This window comes from Coenobita brevimanus, unplaced genomic scaffold (genome assembly GCF_032717465.1).
Source record: "Coenobita brevimanus isolate Jiangsu-jjx unplaced genomic scaffold, ASM3271746v2 jjx.HiC_scaffold_2940, whole genome shotgun sequence".
NCBI lineage: Eukaryota > Metazoa > Arthropoda > Malacostraca > Decapoda > Coenobitidae > Coenobita > Coenobita brevimanus.
This window is the reverse complement of record NW_027643918.1, coordinates 457-16,103: the sequence shown is the minus strand read 5'-3', so window position 1 is coordinate 16,103 and position 15,647 is coordinate 457. Positions and strand designations below refer to the sequence as shown.

General features: G+C 45.6%; 1 non-coding gene across 1 annotated transcript; it reads right to left on the bottom strand.

Moving 5' to 3' along the window:
- Nucleotides 1–15,100: 15,100 nt before the first annotated feature.
- LOC145390152 (5S ribosomal RNA) lies at nucleotides 15,101–15,219 on the bottom strand. The gene has a single exon (XR_013895580.1). It is a non-coding gene; the product is annotated as a 5S ribosomal RNA (ribosomal RNA).
- Nucleotides 15,220–15,647: the final 428 nt, after the last annotated feature.

Below are 15,647 nucleotides of genomic sequence, written 5' to 3'. Positions count from 1 at the left end.
GTTGCACTTTAACTTTTTCCATTCTTATAATTTTCCAAAGCCAAAACAAACAAGTCTATTTACGTTAAATTTTTTTTCTATAGAGTCTTTTCTCTCACAACTTTAAATCCTTAAAAAAACACAGTTTTTTCACTGCACAACACTCAAAATTCCCGTGTGGTCTAGTGGAGAAGTTCTTGCTGTTTATTCACTGTCAGAGTCTGAGAGTATCACTGGCAGGCGACCTAGGGGTGCATCGCTGGGTCGTGGTGATGGTGTACCTACTGCAGACGACTCTGAAGACAGCCGCAAACTCACGTTGAGCGGTGACTCCACCGTGGCTGATGTGCTGGGCTGCGGCTCAGAGCATGAGGGCCTGTCTTGGGGAGGCAACAGAGTGGAGCCAGGGCTGGGCACAGCGGGGGTCATGGGCCTGAAAAAACTGTCAATGGTTGATTGACGCAATGACCGACGATTCTGACGATTGATGATGCGCTGCCTGAAAGCACGCACTTCCACCACGAGTCTCAAGGACCCCATCTCCCTGTCGCAGACCGGGTGTTCCAAGTAGTCTAGGACGAACTCTAGATGTTCCCGGAGTGCGCTCAGCTTGGGGATGGCTGGAGTAGTGTCCTGCTGAGAGGAGTCCGCATCATCGTCGCCTTCAGCATCGGAATATTCAAGTTCGGTACTGGCACCTGCAACCGAAGACACGATCTCGATATCAGACAATGTCTGATACCCAGGATCGCCCTCGTCGTCATCCAACCACTCATGAACATCGTCCACATCTACATCGTCACCGTGCGTACGTAGCCGTGCATGGAAGTCATCCACGTCAAAGCCTAGAAAATCGTACTCCACATCCATTCCGAGAAGCAGACGAGACCAACCATTTTCCAGAGTCTTCACAGGGACTTCCTTCCATGCACTAGCCCAGTTGTACAGCGCAGACTTGATGTTGTAGCGGCGAAGGTTTTCCGAAGTCTGCTTGCCTCGTGTGTCCCGTCCCTCCCTGCGCTCGTCCTCGTCCTCGAGAACAACCATCACCTCGTCTAGGAACTTCCGACGGTATAGGCGCTTTGTTGCCACGGTCACTCCTTGGTCCATTGGTTGGATAAGAGCAGTCGTATTAGGTGGCAGAAACATGCACCTAATACAGCCATTTTCAGCAACCAAGTCCTTGTCGCACGGGTGGGCAGGTGCATTGTCGAGTAGAAGGAGGGCCTTTACCTGGTCGCGCGGGATTCCCAGTGTCTTCATCTGGTAATGGATGACCTCCTTGACGAAGTGATGGTGAAACCAGTCTTTGAAGATCAAAGCTGTGAACCATGCCTTCAAAGAATGGTACCAGGTGACAGGAAGGACATCCATCACCCCATGAAGGCACCGAGGCTGTTTTGCGTGGCCAACAACAACGGACTTAAGCCGGTGCATGCTGTTAGCACTGGCACAACACAAAGCAGATATCCGTTCCTTGGAAAGCTTGCGGCCAGGTACACGCTTCTCCGTCTCCTCGGCTTGAGTGTTCGTTGGCAGTGAGCGATAGAATAGGCCAGTTTCGTCAGCGTTGTAGACTTGACCGAGAGTTAGGCCCTCCCTGTCGATCAAGCTCTTCACCTTGTGCCAAAACTCGTCAACTCCATCCTCGTTAGCGTCCAATGCTTCGCCATGTGCTTTACGGTTGGTAAGGCCATGCTGCAACTTGAACGCAAAGAGCCAACCCTCGGATGCCTTGAAGTCTAGGGCGTCGTGAAGCCTGGCGAACTTCTCAGCAGCAGCCTTCAGCTCCATTCCACGTACCATCACACCAGCAGCACGTTGTTGTCGATACCAAATCAACGTGGATCGGTCGATTTCTGCAAACTTGGGGGTAAACATAACCTTCCTTTCCATGTTGCGTTTGCTTCTCGACGAGAAGTCAGCCATGTACTGCATGAGTTTGTCTCAGGACCTCTTGATATCGAACAAAGTAGACTGGGCCAGGTTAAACTTGCAGAGAATGCAGGAAGAAGACCACCCTGGATCTACTTTCTCCAAAATTTCCCTCTTCTTCTCCAGAGTCAACACCACTCTCTTCCTTTTCTCAGGTGGCGGGGCCATCATCACACACACTAAGAGGAGGCCCGAGAGCAGCAGGAGGCCCTGCAGCAGGTAGGGCACCACCACAAAAGCGATCACGTGGGCAGCCATTACGACAAGCATGCACTCGCGGCAAGAGGCAGGCGGAAAGTGGGGAGGATGCAGGGGCGCTCTATCGGACGTCGGAGGAATGACGCGCCAAAACAATGCTCTCCCGCAGTGTGCGCGGTAAGTTCAAATTACGGACAGGAAAAAATCGTTTTATTTTTTTATTTTTTTGGGTTTTCGGACCATTTTGGGAATGTTGGATCCCAGGAAGATTATGTCCGGGTAGTGGGGATGTTCAGTTATTGGGCGTCCGGATATTAGAGTGATTACTGTACATACATATAAATCCTAACTCAGTCACACAAGATTCACACTGTGGTGTATGTACTAACCTGCTACAGGAGAAAATCACAGTCACTCATGAGCGTAAAAACCTCGTATTTATGTTAATAAAAGCAAGCTTGAGGAAAAAACTCCGTGACGACGGTGAAAAATCCTGTACTCAGGTCAAACTGAGCGAAAAGTTCGCTACATTTACATCAACAACTAACTGTTATGTAGCGTGATGTATGTAATACACGGTGTAATTGTGGCACTTGTAGTGAAACTGTACCTAAGTGTAAAATGATATATTACAAATCAATAGTAATTAGAGACGACGAGGCAGAAGAGAAGAGGCGGCAGCATGCGGCAGAGACAATCAGCTAATCTGCACGACAAAATTGCAACACCCCCCAGCTGCACCTGCGAAAGCAATCTAGGTGGAGCATCAAATGTATCAGTGCGACAAACAATTTTTATTAAATTACAATTTCTCTCTCTGCCTAGTAGTCAGTACTTATGTTACAAAAAGTACACTATCCTCTTCTTCATGGATACATTATTAACCAGGAAATGTAGTCCCAGGACAGAATCTCAAAGGACCCTTGTGGTTTACTGGTTAAACCTACATTATTATTAACCAGGAAACGTGGTCCCAGGACAGAATCTCAAAGGACCCTTATAATTTACTGGTTAAACCCTACTCTACAATTACGATTGATATTGGCAAGCTGAGAATCCCTACACAATCTCGGGCAGGTCACATTTTAACACCCACCATGGATGTGAACACTCATGTGGATAATGTGCATTCTCCTAATCCTCAGAGAGGTCCACTGCTCGAGACACCACAAGGTAATTCAAAGACCCTCGGATTGTCCTTACGGGGGTCTCGAACTTTCCCCTTAACCTACGATACATATGTATGTACAGGCCCTGGACATAATGTGTCCTTTGGGGCCAACGGGCAAGTCTGCACCCACATTACCACTCCCCTGTCTCTCAACTGACTCTGAGATTATGGGTGTGGATTCAAACGGCACAGGAAGGACATGTCCCTGACTGGTGGTACGTTGACACACATTGCAGGAACGCACAGAGCTATCTATTTCCTGTCTCACTCCTGCCCAGAAAAAGTCAGCACGGATACGGCCCTGGGTTTTCCTTTTGCCCATGTGACCTCCTGTGGCTGAACAATGACCCCATTCTAACACTGCTTGGCGATACTTAGCGGGAACGACAAACTGCAGTCGAACCTCGCCCTGGGGTGTTTGTGACTCACGGCAAAGCCGTCCTTGTTTATGAAGGAACCTGGCTTGACCTCCCCGTGAATACTTTATCACTCTACCCTTTTGTTTTTTCCGCACGGCAGCAAGTGTCAGGTCAGAATGTTGTTCTTGGTCAACATCTTGGCTACAAATCAGATCTTGTGGTGATGCAATGGTCACCGGGGTGACACATTTCGGAGCCTTGGCCATGGTTCGTGTTACTACAGCCGAACTCTGAGTAGCATCATCTACGGTGCAACTATACTTGGCACTGGGTATGTTGCCTATAATAAGGTCAAACAAAGGTTCTGGCATGAGAACTGTGACTGTCATACCAGTGTAAAATGGAGATCCACCTGGATACGTGCCTCAGGGAACAATCTCACTGATCCATCAATAAGCTGAGCTTGGATCTGTCGACCTGTGTATTCCTCAGGCCGAACTAGACTCTGCCTGACAGAACAACCTGAGGAACCATTGTTTCTCAGGTCCTTTACAGGAAAGACTCCCACAAACCCTGGCTGATTAAGGAAGGCACTGTTACCTGTGGGAGGGCCTGTGGAGGAAGCAGCCAGCCACTGATGGGGCTGCTGAATGAATGATGCGACAAACATGGTGCCCTGAGAACTAGATACTTGAGGGGTAGTACTCACCGTCTGGGGAGATGGAGCATTGACCACCTGTGGAGGAGGGTTCACTGTCGCTGGGGGACTACTGAACTTTGGGGAAGTACCTGTGCTGCTAGGGACGACACCACCGTACTGCTGTTGAGGAATGAAAGCTGCGTTTGCCTCCTGCCTCCGATACACTGGGGCTGGTGCTGGTGCTGAAAAGGATTGTCCCGATTGTTGATTGCGCGGCTGATACTGCTGCTGGTTAGGGTATTTGTTGTACCTCTTCCAGTCAGGTTTCTGGGTATTTTGCCCCTGGTCCTTCTTCTGCGGTTTGTTTGGACCTTGGCCATTATTCTGAGAATGGCCTTGATGCTGGGGTTCAGTCTGAAATGGTTTCCCAGACTTGTCAGCTTTCCTGTTCCAGGTGTGTTGCATACAAGTAACAAGTTTGATACCCGTACACAGTGAAGAATGCATCAGCCTTCTCCACCATTTGGCTGGCATCCCTTACCTGGGAGATCTTAAGCTGAGCCATAAGCTCAGCAGGCCATGACTTTTCTAGCTGGGTGCACAGCATAAGGTCAATTATCCCCTCTCGCATGGGGGAGTTTCATCTTTCTCCATCCACTCATCTAAGTAAGCAGTAAGTCAATCAAGAAACTGAATAACAGTCTCCTTTTCTTGTAGACGCACCCTCATAAACTGACTTCTGGCATCATCAACTGTGAGGCCATATGCTTTGATGAGTGCGGCCTTCATCATCTCATACGTGAGATTGTCTCCACGAATTCTGTGGAGAATATCGAGGGCAGGGCCCTCAAACAAGCTAAGAAACTGGAGTCGCTTAGGTGCCTCATCCAGCTGGTACAGCTGCACCATGTCTTCGAAATTAGCTATCAATAGCTCAATTCACTCGCCTTCCTTGTATGAAGGAAGCTTGAGGCATGAAGGTGCCAGAACATGTGCAGGGAGAGCACTTGTGGAGCTTAGGTTAGCTACACCAAATGTGTCTGAAGCCAAGGAGTCTCGCTTGAGCTTCAGCATCTCAAGTTCATGTTTCTCACGTGCCTCGCTCGGCACATTCGTGTTCTCATTCTCTCTCACATTGTTCTCACTCGTATTCACGTTCTCTCGCGTTGTTCACATTGTTCTTGCTCGTGTTCACGTTGTCTTTCACGTTCCTCGCGCTGTTCTCGCTCGTGTTCACGTTGAATCCTACACTCCTCACGGGCATCATTCTCATGCTGTTGTTCGTAACTAAACTGTGAGAGCACATATTCTTTGATTTGTTGGGGATCGGTAAGCCCCATATCTTTGGCTTCCTGTACATATATATTAGTGGTCATGATGCAAACTCAACTAAGGCTGAGTGGACTAAAGACTGAGTACTGACTGCTATTTTGCAGAGAAATGCTAATAATCAAAAGTAAAGAATATAGGCGCAGGTTGGTTGTGACCAGTTTTAGCTAGTAAAACTGGTAAAGAAAATAAGAAAAAATGCAACTGACTGGGAAAACTATTACGTAAAATTAACAGAAATGAATCAATAACCACCAGTAAGATAGTGCCTATAGACTTTAATGATAACAAATACCTAGGTGTGAGTGAGTGAGTTTGGTTTCGTTAATAACTTTAAAACTAGGAGTTAATACCCTGGAATGAGGTTGCTAGATGTCATGGGGGGATGTGAACTTATGAATTAAGAATGCTTGATATTACTTGAAAATAGAAACAAGGGATTGATTTGTGAAAATCAAGTAGTAAGTTTTACCTTATGCCGGCTTACTTCACCGATTCTCTCGTTTCGTTTTTAAAGGCTCCAACATGCTTGCATGCGTCAGCCTTGGTCACCTAATGGCGGCTCTCCATGCTGCACGATCCATTGCAGCCTCCCTGTTCAGTCCCTTAACCCTGAGGTCACACTTAATGACCTCATCCCCATGTCTTTCTCGGTCTACCCCTCGTAACCCCACCCCCAATATTAACACTTCTCACCTTCCACACCCAATTATCATCCCCAATCCTCTCCACATGTTCAAACCATCTCAATCTATCTCTCCTCATCACAACACCAATACACTCCAGTCCCATCCTACCTCTCAACTCTTCCATCGTAAAACCAGCCCCCCCAGACCTTAGACGCAGGGACGCACTGCACATCCACCTAATCATTGTCATTTCTGTACGTCTGAGCCGGAAAATATCCTCCTCCTTCACTGCCCAGGTCTCACTACCATACAGCATTACACTCCTAACACATGCTGCATACAAAGACCCCTTAGCACATAGGGAGAGTCCTCTCAATATCAGGAGAGGCAAGAGCTCCCTGAACTTCTTCCAACCACTTCACACCCTAGCCACAGAGCTAGCTCCAGCCCCACCTCCAGCACACAACATGTCTCCCAAATAACAAAACTCTTCCACACACTCAAGAGATTCACCAGCAAGTTCAATTCTTTCACATCTGACAATCTCCACCTGCTCTCCCCGACTCGCCGTACACATAAAATCAGCATTATCTCGCAGTCTACCTCTGATACCACTACATCTCTTATGCACCCATTTATCACACACACCGCACAAGATGGAATTACTTCCCACGCTCTTGTGGCAAACTGCACATGGCCACTCTCCCTCGTCTTTTACAGTACCGCCACCAACCCTAGATATCATCACTTTTGTTTAATCTGCATTTACCCTTAAGCCCTTGTGCCCCATATCATCTCTCCACTTCCTAAACCTTTCCTCCGCCTCCCTTTTGTTCTCTGCAATCAACACCAAATCATCAGCATACAACAACTCCCGTGGGAGTCCATTTCTAAAGTCACGTGAAAGGGCTTCAAGTACCATATAAAACAACATGGGACTCGAGACTGACCCCTGATGCACACCAACATTCACGGAAAACCCATCACTCAAATCTCCATTCACTCTTACCTGGGTGTGGGCACCCACATACACAGCCAAAACCACCCTAACCAGCCACTCCTCCAAGCCAAGCTTTCTCATTGCACACTTCACCACCTCTCTAGGGACTCTGTCAAAGGCCTTTTCCAAATCAACAAAAACAAAATAAAGATCCCTTCTCCTACCAATATATTTTTCCTGAAGCTGTCGAACAATGAATATGGCATAAGTGGTCCCCTTACCTGGCATGAACCCAAACTGCATCTCAACGATATTCACTCTTTCTCCAATCATACCTTCTAAAACTCTCTCCATTACCTTCATTATCTGATCTAAAAGCTTTATACCTCTATAATTTCCCCTTTCCAGGGCATCACCCTTCCCTTTATACACATTTACAATTACACTCTTCAGCCAATCATCTGGGACAACATACTCATAAATAATCCTATTTATCAGGTCAGTGACTAACTTCACCCGTATATCGCCTGAGGCCTTCAACATTTCGGCAGTCAACCTAGACAACCCTGCTGCCTTCCCCATCTTCATCCTGCCTATTGCCTCACTCACAGTAGCAGCATCAATCAAAGACCAAGGGCCAGACTCTGGATCTGCTGGCTCCAAACCTTCTCTGTCCCAGTCAAACTCCTCATTCAACAACCGGTTATAATGCTCTCTCCATGCATCTTTAATATTCTCACTGTTCACCACTACCCTTCCTTCATCATTCTTCACACACTGGTCACCTATAATATCCTGATTATCCCTTTTCACCTGACCTGCCATCCTAAATATCATATTTTTCCTTTCCCCATGATTTAGGTTATCAAGTAATAGTCTCTGTGACTCAGACTTTGCCCTGTATACCTCTCTTCTAGCCCTATTCTTGGCAGCCAAATATTCCTCTTTGCTACCACCTTTCTTCCATTCCCAGAAAAGCCTTCTTTTCTCCTTAACTGCAGCTTCTACACCCTCATCTCACCACCAAGTTACTTTATGTCTTGGTGGTCCTCTTCTCCAACCGCATGTTACATCAGTAACTCTCAAGAGATTGTTCTTGAGGGCTCTGTACTGTTCATTAACGCCTGTCTACAGCTCTCTATTCAGCCACCACTCTCCTCAACTCGCTATAGAAGGCATCCCTCACTACTTGGTTTTTCAGCTTCCATATTTTCCTCCTAGGTACATAAGTCCTCTTTTTCATCACTCGTTCTTTAAGCACCATATCACAAATCAATAGTCTGTGCTGCTGCACACACTCCTCACTTCCTATAACTTTAACATCCCTCACTAATCTCCTATCGGTCCTCCTAACCATAAAATAATCTATCTGACTGCTATTTCCCCCAGACTCATATGTAATTAACCTACTGTCTCTTTTCCTAAAATATGTGTTGCACAAAATCATCTCCGTTGCCTCCCGAAACTCGAGTATCCTTTCCCCTTCTGCATTCCTTAGACTATACCCACATCCCCCATGCACTCCTTCATAACCTCGTGCTGCTTCACCTACATGACCATTTAAGCTCCCTCCCAAAACCACCATCTCATCCTCCCGCATACCACCAACTACATGCATTAAATCATCCCAAAATCTATCTTTCTCTGCTTCATCCAATCCTGCCTGTGGAGCATAAGCCAATATAATCACAGCTATCCTTCTACCAAACAGAATTTTCACTACCAATATCCTATCGCTTACTCTCATAACATTCATAACATATTCCACCCATTTCTCAGCAACCATCACACCAACACCTCCATATCCGTCTGTCCCCCCCTGCCAAAACAACTTATAGCAACAGTCCTTCCCAACAATCTTTCTGGCTGATCCACCCCTGTACTGGACTTCCTGCAAACACGCCACATCCACCCACCTCCTACTGAATGCCTCAACGACTTCTCCCGCTCTTCCCCTCAAACTTTCCACATTCCATGAACCCACCCTCATCCCCCTGGGTGATTTACTGTCCTCAGGTTTGCTTTGAAAGTTTTTCTTGTGTTTTGTCATATTCAGTATTAATAAAGGGGGATAGACATACCACAGGTCCCACTCACTGCACAGTCCCAGGTCCAGGCAATGGATGTGGGACCCCTAGCCCACCAGTTTACCAGTGGCTGTGGTAGTGGCCTCGGGGCACCCTGCCAGGACAGCTGCAGGGACACCCTCCAAGCGTGCCTTGGCACTGCAACTATCCCGCCATTATACACCCACTGATAGGGCAGCCTCCTGGGGTGCTACTCCCAGATTCGGGCCCCTCTCTATTGAGTGGAAGCGGCAGCCTGAGAACCGCAATGCCCTGTACCCTGTAGCACAGGCCTGAGCCGCATCTCGCCCTGGACCCACGATCTATGCCGGCGGAACCCCCATCACGCCTCCCCTCAGAAGTCCGCCACTAGGTAGCGGGGGCAAAGTTTTCTGGCCGCATGCCCTTGCTGGTGCCAACCCCTGTAACGTAGTGGAATACGTTGTGTGAAATGTAAAATGCATGTGGTGTAGTGCATAGGATAGTTAGAGGAAATGTTTGGGAGAGTATGCTGGTCTACTCTCCATGTTACTGTCACACTGAAAAGGTCAGCAAAGGGGGATGGTTAGATCAAAGGACGAGAATTTATAAACTTTCTCAACAGAACACAAAGACTAATTACTCATGCGTGCTGTTTGTCAGTACTGTTAGCCTCTTGAGAAAGTGACTCAACCCCTGACAATCAATAACTAATGATAATAGTAATAAACAGGTTCTTGCCGGTGCGTAACTCCTGGCTGGCACAACGGATTAAAGTTTGATACAAAAGAACTGGCCTAAGTACCAGTTATGAATATTGTAAAGAATTTGTGCAAACTAGGAGCGGCAACTAAAATAAGCTTAATGTGGAGAAATAAAACATGAGTCTAATTGCATTAAGCTCAAAGAAAAGAACTGTAAATTTATAGATTATCTATCTATCTATCTATTGCCAGACGCCTCAATCCCGTTTGGAGTGGCCACAAACAAATCGCCTCCAAGTCGCTCTGTCCCCCGCCATTTCACTGCCCTGCTCCCAACCCACCCACCCCTCTCTCATATACCTCTCCACCCCATCCCTCCATCTCATCCTTGGCCTCCCCCTCCCTCTACCCCTCTCCACCTCACTCACATACACTCTCTTCGTCAGTCTTTCACCCTCCATCCTCTCCACATGGCCAAACCACCACAGTGTGTTCCTCATAACGCTTCCTATCACATCCACATCCACACCACAATGCTCCTTTATATCCTCATTCGTCAGCCTGTCTCTCCACGTGACTCCATAGGCTCCTCTTAAATAACTCATTTCCACTGCTCTCACTCTTGACTTGTGTCCTTCCAAAAACGTCCAAGCTTCACTTCCGTACGTTAGAGTTGGTATCACAATACTGTCATGTAGTAACTTTTTCACTTCCATGCTCACTTCCCTGTTTCTTATCACTGCTTTCAAAGAACCAGCAACCTTTCTTCCCTGCTGTACCCTTTCAAGCACTTCACTCTCCAAACCTCCATCCTTACTCATCACACTACCCAAGTACTTAAACGTACTCACATTTTCCAATTCCTCACCATCCAACCTCGCTGTCCATTCACTGACTTCACCTCTCTCAAAGACCATCACTTTACTCTTCCCTACATTCACCTTTAGATTCCGTTTCTTACACACTCTCCCAAACTCATCCACCAAGCCTTGCAGCTCCCCTTCGTCTTCACTCAACAACACAGTATCATCTGCAAACAACAGTACAGGGAGTTTCCAAACACTATCCTCTCTCACCAGGGCCACTCCAACATCCACTACCCTACCTTGTACCTCTTTATTACCCCATCCATGTACAGATTGAACAACCATGGACCCAAATTTCAAAGAGAAAAATTCACTTAGTTCACAACCCACACACACTGCAGCCTTCGCACCATCGCACATACTCTTCACAGCATTCAACAACTTCCCATCTACTCCATATATTCTTAACACTTTCCACAATCCTTGTCTATCCACCCTGTCATATGCTTTCTCCAAATCCATGAAAGCCGCATACAACTTCTTTCCCTTCTCTAGAAACTATTCCACTAAAGATCTAAGAATAAATATCTGATCTACACAACCTCTTCCCTTCCTAAAGCCTCCCTGTTCTTCTCCAACTAATTTCTCTGTTCTTTCTCTAACTCTGTCAATAAGTATCCTACCATACACTTTTCCTATGATACTAAGAAGAGAAATGCCCCTATGATTACCACACACTTCTTTTTCCCCTTTTCCTTTGTACAAGGGAATAATTATACCTGACTTCCAATTCTCCGGGACTCTACCTTCCTCCCAGGCCAATCTGCACATCTTCCACATCCATTCTACTACTATCTCTTCCCCATGCTTCAACATTTCACCACACACTCCATCAATTCCTGGGGCTTTCCCCGATTTAACTTTCTTCATTGCTTCCACAACTTCTATCCTACTGATTTCTTCCTGTCTTCTCACCTCCCTCCTTCTCCCAGCCATTCCCCAGCCACTTATACTCGCATTACTTCCATCCTCTATGTTCAACAATTCCTTAAAGTGTTCTCTCCATCTGCTCACTTTTTCTCCCTTCTCCACCAGTAATCTACCATTTTTATCTTTCACTCCCCTGCTAACTTCACTTCCACCCTGTCTTACTCTTTTCACCTCTTTCCAGAACATTTTCTTACAGTCCCTCCACTTTACACTCAAATTCCTTCCAAATTCCTCAACCTCTCTCTTACTCTCTCTTACTAATCTTTTCACCTCTCTCTTTCTTTCTACATATAACTCTCTCTTCCGCTCTCAACTTCTTCCACGCCCCTATTTCTCATCCATTCATTGTGTGCTTTCTTCTTTTGTGCCACAGCCTGTTTCACCTCTTGAGAAAGTGACTCAACCCCTGACAATCAATAACTAATGCTAATAGTAATAAACAGGTTCTTGCCGGTGCGTAACTCCTGGCTGGCACAACGGATTAAAGTTTGATACAAAAGAACTGGCCTAAGTACCAGTTATGAATATTGTAAAGAAATTGTGCAAACTAGGAGCGGCAACTAAAATAAGCTTAATGTGGAGAAATAACACATGAGTCTAATTGCATTAAGCTCAAAGAAAAGAACTGTAAATTTATAGATTTCAATAAAATAAATTTACGTTATATGAATCTCAAAATGAATTCAAAAGGGGATTTTCACGGTCACTAGGGGACTCATGAATTCAAATAACAAGAAAATACACTCATCGCCCATTCAAAAGCTAATTAAACTTAAGCCTAGAAAAACGAAAAGAAATACTGGTCAGTGAAGGGAAGCCGAAACGAAAGTCTGGGCGCCTGTGATGAACATCAAAACACTGCTATTCGCTGTAAACCTGCTTCGCCAATTCACCGTCTAGGTGGAGATTCAGGAACTCGCTGTACAACGGAGGCGCTGCTCTACGCTGGGCACAAACTGTCCTATCCTCGAGGCGACTCAAAGCTGACTGAGTTCAAACTGCGAAAGTGGGCAAGAGATGGCTGTGTTCGCCAGAAGTAGGCATGGCCTAACTTCAACGGTCAAAGGAAAGAGGGCAAATGATATAGGCTCAAAATAAATCAGTCAGTGAAAGCACTAATGTCGTGGATAAGAATGGTCACTTGTGAAACAGTGACAAATGTTCTGAAAACCATCCCGATCGAAGTGAATATGAGGACGGTTGAACTGAGTGATGCCCTGTGGGAGTTCCACTAGAGTTCGTGGTTTTCTCATCAAAGTACAATGTCATGAATTTGTATGAATACACTCACATGAATTCGTGACAGTCTGTTAGCGACGTGTCCTGAGAGTAAATGTAGAAAAGAGTATCCATCCATCCATTCGCCAATCCTTCGTTGTCCCATGAGCAGCGTAGGAGCCCTAGGCTGAGCAGATTAGTCCTGGCAATTAAGATAAGAGTGACCAGCCAAAGTGATGCTTACTGAGAGAGAAGGTGACTCCCAGTGTGATGTTACAGTGAATGGAGAGAGACTGGAATTGGTGAGAGAGTTCAAATACTGGGTACAGTGATAGAAAAGAGAGGAAAATGTGCAAAAGAAGTGGAAAGTAGAGTGACACAAGGAAGGAAAGTATCTGGTGCAATGAAGGCCTTCATAAGAAACAGAGGCTTAAGTGTTGTAGCTGCACGAGGCTTACATGGAGGAGTGTTGGTGCCAACTTTAACATATGGATGTGAGACTATGGTGTGGCATGAAAATGAAAAGTCAAGAGTGAGAGCAGTGGAGATGGGACTGCTGAGGAATGTATGTGGAGTACAGAGAGTGGATAGGATACGAAATAATGTGATTCGAGAAAGATGTGGAGTGAGGAAGTCTGTGGACACCAGAACTGACGAGAGTGTACTGAGATGGTATGGTCATGTGGAGAATGGATAACAACAGAGTGGTGAAAAAGGTATATCTGAGCCAATGTGAAGGGGGGAGGAGGCGAGGTAGGCCAAGGAGAAGGTGGAGGGATATGGTAGATGAGTTTGTGAGGAAGAGAGGTTTGGAAGTCGGTGAGGCTACGGGACTAACAAGAGATTGAGCTGGCTGGATGAATATTGTGAGGAGATGCACATGATCAGTGATTTGGCACCCTTTTTTAATGTGACAGCATCCAGACTGACTTTATCGGATAAGTTTATGTGAAGCTACAGACTGTGGTGAATGTTTTTGACGTCTCATATACAGCACAGCCCGGATTCCGGGGGTTTGAATGGCGACCAAATGGAAGCATGGCCCATTGGACTTGGTAACTTTGGGCTGTCTGGACACTGCTACTCACCCTGCCCTAGGATGGGAAAGGAGGTCCGGATGATAATGATGATGAATGAGTAATCCTGAACAATAAACTATTCAGAATTTGCAAAACAGTAAAATTAACAAGAACTGAACTCACATAATTATCTTACCGAACTTCACAGGTCACCATGTAGACTCTTCACATACTGTTAGTGCTGAATTTTCTCGACCAGAGACCATCAGTTCATAAAAAAGATTAGTCATAAAACCTTTTTTTTCACACTCATTGCACAAAGGCAAAACATGAACTTCACTGCTCCCTCATCATTAACATTTTTCTCCAACAAAGAAACTATCCACATCGTGAAAACACCAGACTCATTTTATCTGTCTGAATGTCACTCTCATTTGCATTTATGCTCCCACACCACATGCCACCTCCTCCAACAGTTTTACTTTTTCCTTAGGAATAAATGCTCTTCTTGTGTTAATAACACTTTCAGGGTGCTTAAGCATAAATATAGTTTGGAACCGCGTGCTCAGAGTTCTGATAGGAAATAAGGAGCAAGGAAAGTAATGAATAAATGCTTCTAATCACAGCGACCTTCCACACAACATTAAGGCAAGCAGTGGCAGGTAGGGGATGTGGGCAGGTCGGGTTGCGGAAGCCAATCAGCGACAAAAAAAAGCACAATACGCGAGTTGTAAACAAACACAGCCATTTGGAAATCCAATACCTAAACGCACCCACTTCCATGCAGTTTCATGCAACTGAGTGATATTACTGTGCAGTTGAATAATTATGAGAGAAATTAAATGCCTGTGTTACTGTAAGATCACTGCTTCCCTTTGTGTTAAATTGTAACTATACTGTACATTTTTCCTGAAGCTGTTGGATAATGAATATGGCATCAGTGTATCTCATTAACTGTATCTTATTAACATTTTTCCTGAAGCTGTTAGATAATGAATATGACATCAGTGTATCTCATTAACTTCATCATTCATTGCCAGACGCCATGTATCCCAAACGGGGTGGCCAACGGCTTAGAGTTAATTGTTTTACAGGGAGGGGAACTAATCCTCCACCAACCCCACCTGACACGTAGGGATGCCAACAGCATCTGGTGTTCCCAGGCGGTAACCCATCCAAGTACTAACCAGACCCAACGTTGCTTAACTTCGCTGATCGGACGGGAAGCGGTGTACTCAACGTGGTATGGCCGTTGGCACTACATGCTGTTACCTAATAAATGCTGAATGTTGTTTTCTGTGATAAAAGTGTTTTCTTATTCATATCTTTTTTCATAAACTCTTACCACTGTGACTACACAATTAATTTTCAGTTGCTACAGTTTCTACATTTCTTATTCCTAGCTACCTGTTAACCTGTAAGTGCATACTCCCAAGAGAATACACATTCAGACTGGAACAAAGTGCCTTCCGGTGGCACGTGTAATATAGACAGAAGTCGTACCAAGTCTCTAGTGCCATTTAGAATCATGTATGTTCCTTCAATTTTTGGAAGGGATGGTTAACCAAACAATAAAATATGTACCAAATGATGATCAGATAAGCCTCTGAGCCTCTGATAGAGAAAATGATGTCAGAAGCCTAACTTTTTCAGTCTGAGGATACAGTTTTATTCTTGCTGCCAAA